General features: G+C 35.5%; 1 pseudogene; it reads right to left on the bottom strand.

Moving 5' to 3' along the window:
- Positions 1 to 12055: 12055 nt before the first annotated feature.
- On the bottom strand, positions 12056 to 12843 carry LOC146999800 (Y-linked testis-specific protein 1-like; annotated as a pseudogene).
- Positions 12844 to 13045: the final 202 nt, after the last annotated feature.

The following is a 13045-nucleotide window of genomic DNA, read 5'->3' as shown; positions in this document are numbered from 1 at the left end:
ACACTGGCCTAGGCACAAATGGCGGGGGCATAGCTGTCCTCAGGCAGTCGGGGAAAATTATTGTACAACCGTGACAAATAGAAACAAGCATTATAACTACAGACAAGGCAGGAGCTGCCTCTCATCCTAAACTGGGGGTGGGGTGGGGGTGGGAAAGGGTGCGGGGGGGCCAGGATAGTGTCTGATTTGTCCCTAAAAGGTGTTGATGCTTGCAATGTTAAAAGCAGGCCTGCCTATAGACTTTCTTTTTGTGTTCATAACACCCCCCAAAAGGAATAGTATGGTAGAAAAGAAAGCCTTTTCGTTGTTGATTCTGTCTTTTCATGTTACATCTCTTTGAATTTTGTTAAAAACAATTTATTTATCCTGGACATTTCTTTGAATGTTCAAAAAACTCTTCCCTTCATACTTTAGATGTGCTTCATATTAATCTTCACTATTTGAAATAAGACTGAAATGGGAAAGTAATACAAAGTTGAGACATCCTACAGGAAAAACAGAATGTCTATGGGTTTGTATATTTTACCAAAGGACTCTAAAGGAACATTTTAAAATAAAAGCTTCACTTAGATTTATTTATAACATTTACCCTTTTAATGTAAAATGCATTTACATCGTAGTGATAATATTTAGGTAATGTGCCATCATCTTCTAAGTTCTGTAAACCATTTAAGCAGTCACTCCTCATTTCTGGATGACGCAGTTAATGGTATAATATGTTGGTTTTCTCTTTTATTTCTCATAATACTGTTTTCCAGATGCTGTAATATACAATAATATTTTCTTCTTTATCCATTATGTGAATGTAGTAAATTTTGTTTTCATATTTTACAATATCACTTACCATTTTGGTTTTTTCCTTTATTCCATATATGAAAACATTCACACACACACACACACACACACACACACACACACACACACACACACACAGAGGACTTTTTTCTGTCAACCATTTTTGTTTATTTGCTTGTTTGTTTGTTTGTTTCTTTCTTTCTTTTATGTGGACAGTTAAATATATACTCCCCATTTTTCTTTTCTATCGAGAAAGCATTTAATATTGAGATTTTTTTCCCAATATTTAAAACACACAGATCAAATTTTAGATTTGTTTTTTCTTTTCTTTGGGCAATTTCTGTGCTTGTAACTACCCATTAGATATAATGTACTTGTTTGTCTATTATTTCCTCCTTCTAATATTATTCCTATGAAAAGGGAGATTTTATGTCTCCATATTTTTTCCCAAAGTTCATGTATAGAACTATTCTAGAGGAATATTAATGTTTATGGCATCATTACTATGTTAAGAATCATGGCCAACTATCCCTCTCCAAATTGAAGGCTTAAATATTAAGAATAATTTAAATACCAGAAATTAAGCTACATTCTATAAATACCTTCAGGACTCGACAGTTGCAACTTACCACATAATGGTCTTTATGCTTGCCTCCTTGATTCAATGGATGGGACCAGTTCAAAGTTGGAAAATGTTGACTGTGAAGATATAAAATACAGCTTCATGGCATGATAGATGCCCCAGTGGAGGAAAGTTGAGATCAGGGAAGTGGGTGTGGGTGGGTGAGTAGAGGAACACCCTCTTTTGAGCAGGGGGAGAGAGGATGGGATACAGAGTTTCTGAGAGGCGGGAAACCAGGAAAGGAGATAACATTTGAAGTGTAAATAAATAAAATATCCAATAAAAATAAGTAAACATAAAAAATATAGCTTCATAATATGCTGATGAATATGATCAATTTTCTACGGATTTTACTTGCCAAGAAACAGCAATTTTTTTTTTAAATATTCACTATTCCACCATCATTTTTCCCTTTGAATCAAAGTGTTATGACCATCCATAGAAGATGTCACTGGAAGCCAGGTAAAACAGTTTTCTATCACTTTTCTTAACATGGACAAATTTCACATATGAAAATTCCGCTTGAGAACTCTCTTAGCTGTCAAAGCCACCATTCCTGTAAGAAGAGGCTTTTGTAATTAACAAAATATTTTTATAGGTGGGTTAGTAAAGGTTCTCTAGGGAAAAAGATCTTCTCTTTCTGTTTACATACCGTTACATGCACACACATACACTCATAGGCAAACACATACACACAGCTTCACACACAACCTAATACACACACAGACACACGAGCACACGTACAAACACACGTTCAAGCACACACACACACATATACTGGAGTGGGTTGATGAAATGACAGGGAAGGAATGCACTTGCTAGCAAAGCAAGAGCAAGAAGGCAAGAATAAGAAGCTTTCTTTTTCCATGTCCTTTTGTAGGCTCCAGCAGAGGAGTGTATTCCTGCCTCAAGATCCAGATTAATAGCATGTTTCTTCTTGACTCAATGGTTCAAACCAAGTCCCTCCCTCCCAAGAAATCCCACAGGTTTGTTCTAAATTTCTTGATTGTAGTTCACTCCAGAGGTTGACAACCAAGAGTAGCCATCACAATAGGTCTTTAGTATATTTATCTAGGCCCTGTGATGTCTGTACTTATATCAGTTAAATTTCTCATGAAATGTGGGTGTTTTATACTGTAGGAATTATCATCTCTTTGAATCAATAGACTATTTCCATACATGGCACCAAGAAAACAATAATGAAAACAGTTTCTTTAAGAATGAATAATATTGTCAATAAAATTGAAGTGTAAGGAAAATAAGTTATTTCACAAGGAAAACTTAATCCTTTAGCAAAAGTTTGCTATATCATACTTTTATTATATTTGGGACCCTGTCTTACTCTAAATTTTTCAGCTTGCTTAACATTGTAGTAGTCCCTTAGATTTTTTTCTTGAGAACCTACAATAATTTTCTATACATCATGTTACCTTACATCTAATACCCATTTCATTCTTACCATCTATCTCACTATCTGGTAGCAGCTGGTCTAATAAAAAAAATGGTGTGAACCCCATATGTATATATTTTTGTATTTTTAGTGACCACGGATTGTTATTATATTTGAGAAGATTAGGAGACATGGCTTTGTTTGAAGAAGTGTCCTATTGAGTGTAGCCTTTGAAGAGTCAAAAGCCCACACCAAGCTCAGTGTCACTTTCTCTGCCTATGGATGAGAATGTAGTTCTTAACTACTACTCTAACATCTGCCAGCATTCTACCATGCTTCCGGAAACTGATCAATTTTAGGGACATTTTTGAATACTTGTGTATTTTTTCTTTTCTTTTCTTTTCTTTTCTTTTTTTTTTTTTTTCGAATTTTAGGGTTTTTTTTTTCAGCATTCTATTTTAAATTTTATTTATTTATTTATTCATTTTACTGGTTTTGAAAAAAAAAGAAAGAAAGAGAGAAAGGGAGAAATGATAGAAAGAAAAAGAAAGAAAGAAAGAAAGAAAGAAAGAAAGAAAGAAAGAAAGAAAGAAAGGAAGAATGAAAGAAAGGAAGGAAGAAAGAGAGAAAGATAGTGTAAAAGAAAGAAAGAATCAAACTTTAGGGCCATTTTTGGCATCTTTGGTTTTTTTTGTTTTTTTTTTTTTTGAATTTTAGGGTTTGTTTTGTTTTGTTTTATGGTTTGTAGGGTTTTAGAAGAGTGTTTTACAGTTTTTTTTTCCTTTCTAATGTATTTTTAGGTTTTTTTTTTTCTTTCTGTTTTTATTAAAGGATTTTTTAATGTATTTCAGGGTATTGTATTTCTTTTAATATTTCAACGTTCTTCTTAGTTGTTGTTATTGTTGTTCTTGAATATTTATTTATATTTGATGATTTTAATTTTGGCATTTCATAGTTTTAGACTTACCAAGCAATGGTGGCCCATGCATTTAACCCACCAATTGAGAGAAAGAGGTAGGTGAAATTTTTATTTCAAGGCCAGCCTTGGCTTCAGAGTGAGCTCCAGGACAGTCAGAGATAGAAAGAGAACCACAGTCTCCAAAACCTCAAAAAAAGACAGAAAGAAAGAAAGAAAGAAAGAAAGAAAGAAAGGAGGGAGGGAGGGAGGGAGGGAGGGAGGGAGGGAGGGAGGGAGGGAGGGAGGGAGGGAGGGAGGGAGGGAGGAAGAAATGAAGGAAAGAAAAAATAAAGAGAGAATGGAAAGAATTTTAGGGACCGTTTTGGCTTCTTGTATATATATATATATAATTTGAGTTTTTTTATTTTTGTTTTTTAGGGTTTGTAGGGTTTTTATAACAGGGTTTTTTTTTTTTTTCAGTCTTCCAGTGTGTTTTTAGTGGTTTTTTTTTCTCATTTTTTTGTTTTTTTCTTTATTCGTTTAGTATTTTAGTGTGTTTTAGGCTATTGGCATTTTATTTAGGCTCCAGGGTTTGGGTGTTTTTTTGTTTTTTGATTTTTGTGTGTGTGTGTGTTTTTTGTTTTGTTTTGTTTTAGTTTTTTGGTTTCTTTTTTAGTATTTTAATGATTTGTTTTTGTTTTCATTTTTGTTTTTGTTTTTTGTGTGTATGTGTGTATGTGTGTGTGTTTGTTCTTGAATATTTATTTAAAATTTTAGGGTTTTAATTTTGTTGTTTTATATTTTTAGGTTTGCTAGGCCATGGTGGCCCCTGCCCTTAAACCCAGCAATTGGGATGAACAGGTATGTGGTTTTTGAGTTCAAGGCCATCCTGGTCTACAGGGTGAATCCCAGGACAGCCACAGATACAAAGAGAAGCACAATCTTCAAAAACTCAAAAAAGGAAGCCAGGTATGGTGGTGCATGCCTTTAATCCCTGAAAGAAGGAAAGAAAGAAAGAAAGAAAGAAAGAAAGAAAGAAAGAAAGAAAGAAAGGAAGGAAGGAAGGAAGGAAGGAAGGAAGGAAGGAAGGAAGGAAGGGAGAAAGAAAGAAAGGAAGGGAGAAAGAAAGAAAAAAAGAAAGAAAGAAAGAAAGAAAGAAAGAAAGACAGAAAGACAGAAAGACAGAAAAAAGAAAGAATGAAAGAAAGAAAGAAAAAAGAAAGAAGAAAGAAAGAAAGAAAGAAAGAAAGAAAGAAAGAAAGAAAGAAAGAAAGAAAGAAAGAAAGAAAGAAAGAAAGAAAGAAAGAAAGAAAGAGAAAGAAAAAAGGAAAGAAAATAAATGAACTTCAGGGCCATTTTTGGTTTTTTGTTTTTTTTTTTTTTTAATTATAGGGTTTTTGTTGTTTTCATGGTGTGTAGAATTTTTATAAGAGACTTTTAGAGTTTTTCTTTTTCTTTTTTTTTGTTTTTTGTTTTGTTATGTTTTGTTTTGTTTTGTTTTTCGGCTTCTAATATATTTTTAGGTTTTTTTGTTTGTTTGTTTGTTTGTTTGTTTGTTTGTTTGTTTGTTTGTTTTTAGGATTTTAGTTCGTTTCCCGTTTTTGAGGTTTTATTTTTGGCTTCAGGTTTTTTTTGTTGTTGTTGTTGTTGTATTTTAGTGTTCTTCTTAGTTTTTTCTTTTTGTTGCTCTTCTTCTGGAATTTTATTTTTATATGAGGGTTTTAATTTTGCTGTTTCAAAGTTTTAGGGTTGCCAGGCAATGGTGGCCCATGCCTTTAACATAGCACTTGTGAAAAAGTTGTAGGGGATTTTTGAGTTCAAGGCCAACATTGTCTACACAGTGAGATCCAGGACAGCCAGAGATGCACAGAGAACCATAGTCTCCAAAACAAAACAAAACAAAACAAAACAAAACAAAACAAAACAAAACAAAGAAGGAAGGAAGGAAGGAAGGAAGGGAGGAAGGAAGGAAGGAAGGAAGGAAGAAAAAAAAGAAGGAAGAAGGAAGGAATAAAATAAAAAATGTAAAGTGTTTTAAGGACTTTTTTTTACTTCCTTTGTATTTTTTATTTATTTTTATTTTATTTTATTTTATTTTTAGAATTTTAGTGTTTTCTGTAATGGTTTGTAGGGTTTTATATATGTTCTGTTTTTTTGTTGTTGTTGTTTTTGTTTTTTTGTTTTTTGTTATGTTGTTTTGTTTGTTTGTTTATTTTTTTCCGTTTTTCAGACTTCCAGTGTCCTTTTCCTATTTTTTCTTTTTTTTTTAAAGAATTATAGTGTGCTTTAGAGTTGTGGGGTTTTATTTAGGTTTAGATTTTTTTTTAATTATTATTATTTTAATGTTTTTCATCGTTTTTAATTTTTTAATTTATTTGTGTGTGTGTGTATGGGTTCTTGAATATTTATTTAAAAAATTAGGGTTTTAACTTTGGTATTTTATAGTTTTAGGGTTGCCAGGCAATGGTGTTCCATGCCTTCAAACCTAGCACTTGGGATGATCATACCCAGTCTCCCAAAATTGAAAAAAGAAAAAAGAAAAAAGAAACAAAGTGAGAAAGTGAGAGAGAGAGAGAGAGAGAGAGAGAGAGGGAGGGAGGGAGGGAGGGAGGGAGGGAGGGAGGGAGGGAGGGAGGGAGAGAGGAAGGAAGGAAGGAAGGAAGAATGAATAAAATAAAGAATGTATAGAGTTTTAGGGACAATTTTGGCTTCCTTGGCAATTTTTTTCTTTTAATTTTAGCGTTTATTTTTTTTAATGCTTTGTAGGGATTTTTATATGTGTTCTATTTATTTTTTTCAGACTACCAGTGTCTTTTTCGTGCTTTTTCTAGTTTTTTACAGAATCCTAGTGTGCTTTTTAGAGTTTTAGGGTTTTATTTAGGTCCAAGTCTTTATTTTTTTTAATTATTATTTTAATATTGTTCTGAGGTTTTTAATTTTTAAATTTATTTGTGTGTGTATGTTCTTAAATAATCATTTTAAAAATTAGGGTTTTAATTTTGGTGTTTCATAATTTTAGGATTCCCAGGCAATGATGGCCCATGTCTTTAAACCCAGCACTTAGGATGAACAGGTAGGTGATTTCTGAGTTTAAGGCCAGCCAGCTCTACAGAGTGAGTTCCAGGACATCCAGAGACAAAAAGAGAATTACAGTCTAAAAAAAAAACTCAAACACTCAAAAAAAAAAAAAAAAAAAAAAAAGGCCAGGCAAGGTAGTGCTAGCCTTTAATCCCAAAACAAAAAAACAAATAACAACAACAACCCAAACAAATAAAAAATGAAACAACAACAACAACAACAACAACAAAAAACCTCAAACAAACAGAAAAAAAAAGAAAAGAATTTTAATGACATTTTTGATATTGTGTATTTTTTTTTTTTAATTTTAGGGTTTTTTCTTTTCTTTTTCTTTTTTTTTCTTTTACTTTTTCAGGGATTGTAGTGTTTTTATTAGCGTGTTTTTAAAATTTGTTTGTTATTTCCTTTCAAGCTTCTAGTATTTTTTGTTTTTTTTTTTGTTTATATATATTTAGTGTGTGTGTGAGTGTGTGTGTGTGTGTGTTTGTGTGTGTGTGTGTGTGTGTGTGTGTGTGTTTGTAGCAGTGGTGGCCCATGACTTAAATCCCAGCAACTGGGAGAAACAGTTTGAAGGATTTTTGAGCTTGGTCTACAGAGGGAGTTCTTGATCAGCCAGAGAAACCCAGTCTCTAAAAACTCAAACAACTAAAATCAAGAAACAAGGTCATGTACTCTTTCCAATAGTATTTAATAAAGTGAATAGAACAGCAATGGCATGTGCTGTAAGATCGAGGATTGACAAATGGGACCTCATGAAACTGAAAAGTTTCTGCAAGGCAAAAGACACTGTCAATAAGACATAAAGATCACCAACAGATTGGGAAAGGATCTTTACCTATCTTAAATCAGATAGGGGACTATTATCCAATATATATAAAGAACTCAAGAGGGTGGACTCCAGAAAATCAAAGGACCCCATTAAAAAATGGGGCTCAGAACTAAACAAAGAATTCTCACCTGAGGAACACCGAATGGCTGAGAAACACCTATGTTGAATAGAATTGTAGTTTATTTTTTAAAGGAATTTATTATGAATCTTGCCTAGAGAGCAAGGCAAAAAAAAAAATAATAATAAAAGTGATTCAAATAGAGAAATTGGAAGTCACATAATTTTAGTAATAAATAGCATAACCTGACACGAAAAACCCCTAGAGACCTTCTAGAAAGCTCTTAGATCAGATGTATAAATTCAACAAAATAATAGAATAGTCAGGATATAAGAACTAGTGGACAGCATCATTGGTTGAATTGGAGAAAGACTGAAGGAGGCTGACGTCACAGGCCCCTCCCATGACATGCATTTCCTGCCCTGGGCCTGAGTGACTGAAAAGCCTTGGCCCCATGGCCCCGCCCCCTGCAGCTCACTTCTTGCCCCTGGACCTCGCCTCTCTGGCCTCCATCAGAGGCTTCATCAGTGACTTCAGGGCCCTGGGACTCCCCCTGCACCTGCTTGTCATATTTAAATAAAAAATATCCCATGAGTTCCTGAACAGAAGGGATTTTTATTTTTTTATTTTTATTTTATTTTTATGAGAGCCCATTGGGTCAAAGGGGTACATTTTATGACCTCGATCATCACTTTATGAGTCTTCAAATACTATAGCACATTGTTTCACAAAATGGTTTTATAATTTTTGGGGTCTTTTTAGGGTTCTTGAGGTTTTGTTGAATTTTAGGGCAATTTTTAGGGGTTGTACCTCTACCTGCAAAGTACTGGAATTATTCACATCAACATTTCTGGTTTTTTAGACTTAAGTTTTTTTCGTGTCTTTTTAGGGTTCTACAGATTTTTTATTATTATTTTAGGTTGTTTAAGGCTTTTTAAAAAACATACCTAAACCACATGATCATCTCGTTAGATGCTGAGAAAGCATTTGACAAAATCCAACACTCATTTATGATAAAAGCTGTTTATCAGGTTTAGTTTCTCTCTGGTGGAATATTTTTTTGCTTCCTTTTGTTTCTTCTTAGATTAGCAGATTAAGATTGTGAAAATTCTCTTTTGGAAAATCAGAGGTCTTTTGTATTTAAAGAACCCATATAATGGCATAATCTCTCTGTCCCTGTCTCTGTATCTGTCTCTGTCTCTCTGTCTAAGTCTCTCTCTGTCTCTCTGTGTCTCTCTGTGTCTCTCTGTCTCTCTGTGTCTCTCTGTCTTTCTCTCTGTCTTTCTCTGTCTCTCAATCTCTCTGTCTCTAAATCACTCTGTCTCTCTGTCTCTCTCTGCCACTATCTGCCTCTCTCGGTCTCTGTCTGTTTCTGTCTCTGTCTCTGTCTCTGTCTCTGTCTCTGTCTCTGTCTCTGTCTCTCTCTCTCTCTCTCTCTCTCTCTCTTTCTCTCAGGCTGCCTAAGAATCAATAGTTCTCTATTGCTTAAGTTCTGTGCTCCCTGCCATGATGATTGACCAAAGTTCTGACGCTGTATCCCATAGTCCAAATAAATGCTTTATTTTCTAATAATAGTCTTAAACATGGTGTTACTTCACAGCAATAGAACAGTGACTAAAACAGGGTCAAGCCAATAAACAGTGTTTCCTGTTATCACTTCAAGTTCCTATTTTTGGCTTCCTAGGAGATAGTCTGTAACCTGTAAGCAACTAACTCTTTTATTCCCAAGTTATTATTGATTGTAGTATTCTTTATGGTGAGAAAGAAGCAAACTAGAACAATTACCTGTCATATAGGTACATGAGTACATCTGCCCTTTAAATTAAAATGAAACGTCTATACATTATTGTGTGTGGTTATAGGATAAGTGACAGTGATACTATTGGACATTTTGCATCTGTAAGAATCTGTCCCACTTACTGTTTCTATTGTTGTAAGGATACATCAGGTTCATAGAGGAAACTACATAGAAAAGGTTTTATATAGTTTATACTTCCACATTGCTGTTTATCACCAAAGAAGTTGGGACAGAACCTGAAAGAACACAGAATCATGGAGCCAGGAGCTCATGCATAGGCTATGGAGTGGTGATGCTTATTGACTTGCTCCAGAAATCTTGCTTTCGTAAAGAGCACAGGACTACCAATACAAGGATTTCACCATGCACAATGGACTGGGCAGTCTCCCACCAATTAAGTAAATGCTTGGGAGTTAGATCATATGGAGGCATTTTCTCAACTGAGGCTCCTCCTCTTTAAAGAATTTAGATCTTGTCAAGTTGCTATGAAACCAGTGTGGCAGTCTGAATGTAGTTTGCCTATGAGGAGGTGTGGACTTGATGGAGTAGGTGTGTCCTTGATGGAGAAAGCATATCATTCTGGGTCTTTAAAGCTCTGTCCAGTGTGGAAGAGACTCTCCTCCTCCCTGCATGCAAAACAAATCTTTTCTCCTGGCTGCAATTGGATCAAGATGCATAACTCTCAGATTACACTCCACCACGATGCCTGACAAGACACAACCCTGTTTCCTGCCTTGATGATGGTGGATTGAACCTCTGAACATGTAATGAAATGTTGAAAAGCCCTCATGAAATGTTGTCCCTTATGAGAGGCCTTGGTCATGGTGGCTTTTCAAATGAATGAAACCCTAACTAAGACAACCAGCTAGTACAGAAACTCTCCCAGATATCAAAATTAATCAACAATAGAGAGTATTTTCAAGTCATGCAGCATATAAACTTATTCAAGAGAGAAAAACAGCAATGAATGAGTACATGATAAGCCTCCCTCAAAGAGACACTCTTAGAGTGCAGATTTGGCCAAGGCAGACACCCATGAAGCTCAGGGGCTCCTCAAGAGAACTGACCTACCAAGTGGGCAACCTCAAAGCATTTGAAACCCATGACAAACAGCATAGGAAAGATGTCAGCACAAATGCATTCGATACACCTTCTATGTTTTCTGAGAAGGAGGTCACAGACAAGTAAAAGACTGGAATTTCAAGGGCATAGACAGGTTGAAGTAGCACACAGATATGTAGATAGTCATAAGTTTGGTGGAGAGCCAGGTGGAACAGACCAGTGTGGGAGATTTTGATGGTCATCTGGGTCATTCATCACAGATATCCAAAAGATCACAGGATTCATCAGAGGCAAAGAGTGCTCAGGGAAGGAACACAGGATCTATTCAACACCTGAACTTACCTAACAGCATACTCATTTTATTTTCTGAATTACTTATTTGAACTGATCATAAAAAAATCATGGTGTTTATGATGTTTTAGGGAGACTCATATATATATACTCTTAGATTTGGATTCACTATTTATTCTGGTAAAATGTACTCTAAGAAACACACACACACACACACACACACAAACACACCACATCCTTCTGTAATGACTGGCTGGCTATTTGTTAAGAAACAAAAGAAGCCAATGTGAATATGGCACAAGTTTGACTATGTAAATGAACTTTCTATTCTTCGTGAGTCTCCTGCTTCATTTTGTGAGAATTCGTTCTTTGAATTTATTTATCCCTCAGTGTCCTCTCCTCCTTTGTGTGTCCATTGTTCTTTTTAAAGGTCACTATCAATTTGATCTTTCTTACCTTCATCGTGGTTTCTTTTCTGCATGTAAATAATGTATTTCTTAACATAGATATCTTTATGGGATTAGAGAGATGACTCTAAATCCAGAAGACTAGATTTGGTTTCTTGAATTTATATCCAAGGCTCAAAATCACCATTAATGGCAGCTCCAGGGGACCCAACAACTCATATCTCTGTGGTCACCTGCACTCACAAGCACATGTCCTACCCTCACACATATAAGAAAAGATAAAAATATTAAAAAGAGAGACAAGTTTCACTAGACTTCAATATTCAAATGAAACCTGATACTCTCTAATTGCCGAATCTGTTTGGATCATTTTTATGGGTTACTCCTTATATTCCAAGGCCAAATTCGTTTTATGTGTCACTCTTTCACCAACTTTGTTCTTCCTCAGACATCATACCAGAGATTCTACTGATGTTATATCCTTCACCCCTACTTAATAAACATCTTTCTTTTGCTGTGATCCCTGCTCCACCACATCCCATCTCCAATTCCAGTCCTCCATACAGAGCAGAGATACTAAGTCCTATTAATTTTACCATGTGTGATATCAGATATATGTAGGGTTCTTCCACCATAGCCCATCTCTTCCACCAAAGTCTTCACTCACAGCATGTCATATCACACGTTTTAAATTTTAGAGCAAAACAAATTTTATTGGCAATCATACTGGGTTTGTCAAAGACACTTAAGTAGACAACACAGGAAAACAAACATTTTTTTTCCTATTCTACAAGTTTATGGGCCTGTACTTTTGTGATTTTTTCACCTTAAGGAGTCTTTGACACCAGATTATAGACATAGATCTGGAGAAACTTGATAAAGTACACAGAAGGATTGGCAAGAATTTGGTAAACAACCTTTCCAAGATTTTTGGAACCATCCTCTCTCTGGTGTATTGCACCCAGTTTCCTATTAAGAAGTCACTGTTATCATGTGATGTCAACTCAGAATGAGGAGTCTCTAGAATGATGTCAAGGTTACCTTCATCGTAGTCATTAAGGAGCTGATATATGTAGAGGACCGGATCCTTCTTGTAGCTAATGTAAAACCAGTCCTTCATGACTGGCACCTGGGCTAGCACCATCCCATTCCAGTTTTCCTCAGAGCCATGCTTTCCCTCAAATTTGTGTTGCATTGCTCTGCCAACCAGGCTTCTGGCGAGGTGGGCATCCCTTATCTGAGGAAATACTGCATTGTGAGGCAAAACCTTAAGATTTGAAATCCTCTCTTCACTGTGGAGCTCCTGTCCATAGACGCTGTCAATACCGTCATACTTCAGCAAATAAAGAGAAGGGTTTGTTGGAAGTTGATCTAGAACTATGGTCTTCCAATGGCTGACAGGTTCATTACCTTCATTCCAACTGTGAGAAATTCTGCAGCCGACAATAATTCTCAGGGCCTGGGATGAAGGCATCCTCCTCCTCTTCTTTTTGAGGGATGTCCTGCTCAGCCTCTTCAGAGGTATTGTCTTCTAAATGGTTGTAGAACTGGTGTAGTAGGCCACAGCAACCCTGGTCCACTGTCTTGTGACTATCATTCTTTGTTCAATCATCATACTTGGCCATTATCTGGGTTTGAAGATCTTGCCTGTTTAAACCAGAAACAATGCTGCTGCCTCTGTCATAAATATGACATCTTAAAGGGTAATGGGTGTGGGGTGTGAGAGAATGCTGGACCAATGCTCTTCTTTAAGAGAACTTCTGGGTAGGTGAAGAAGCATATGCTAGTCAGGTGTGTACTTCTAAAGTCAATTTTAT

The sequence above is a fragment of the Mus caroli genome, unplaced genomic scaffold (genome assembly GCF_978045245.1).
Source record: "Mus caroli unplaced genomic scaffold, Mus_caroli_1 scaffold_39, whole genome shotgun sequence".
Taxonomy (NCBI): domain Eukaryota; kingdom Metazoa; phylum Chordata; class Mammalia; order Rodentia; family Muridae; genus Mus; species Mus caroli.
Note: the sequence above shows the minus strand (reverse complement) of the source record. Positions and strands in the feature narration are given on the sequence as shown.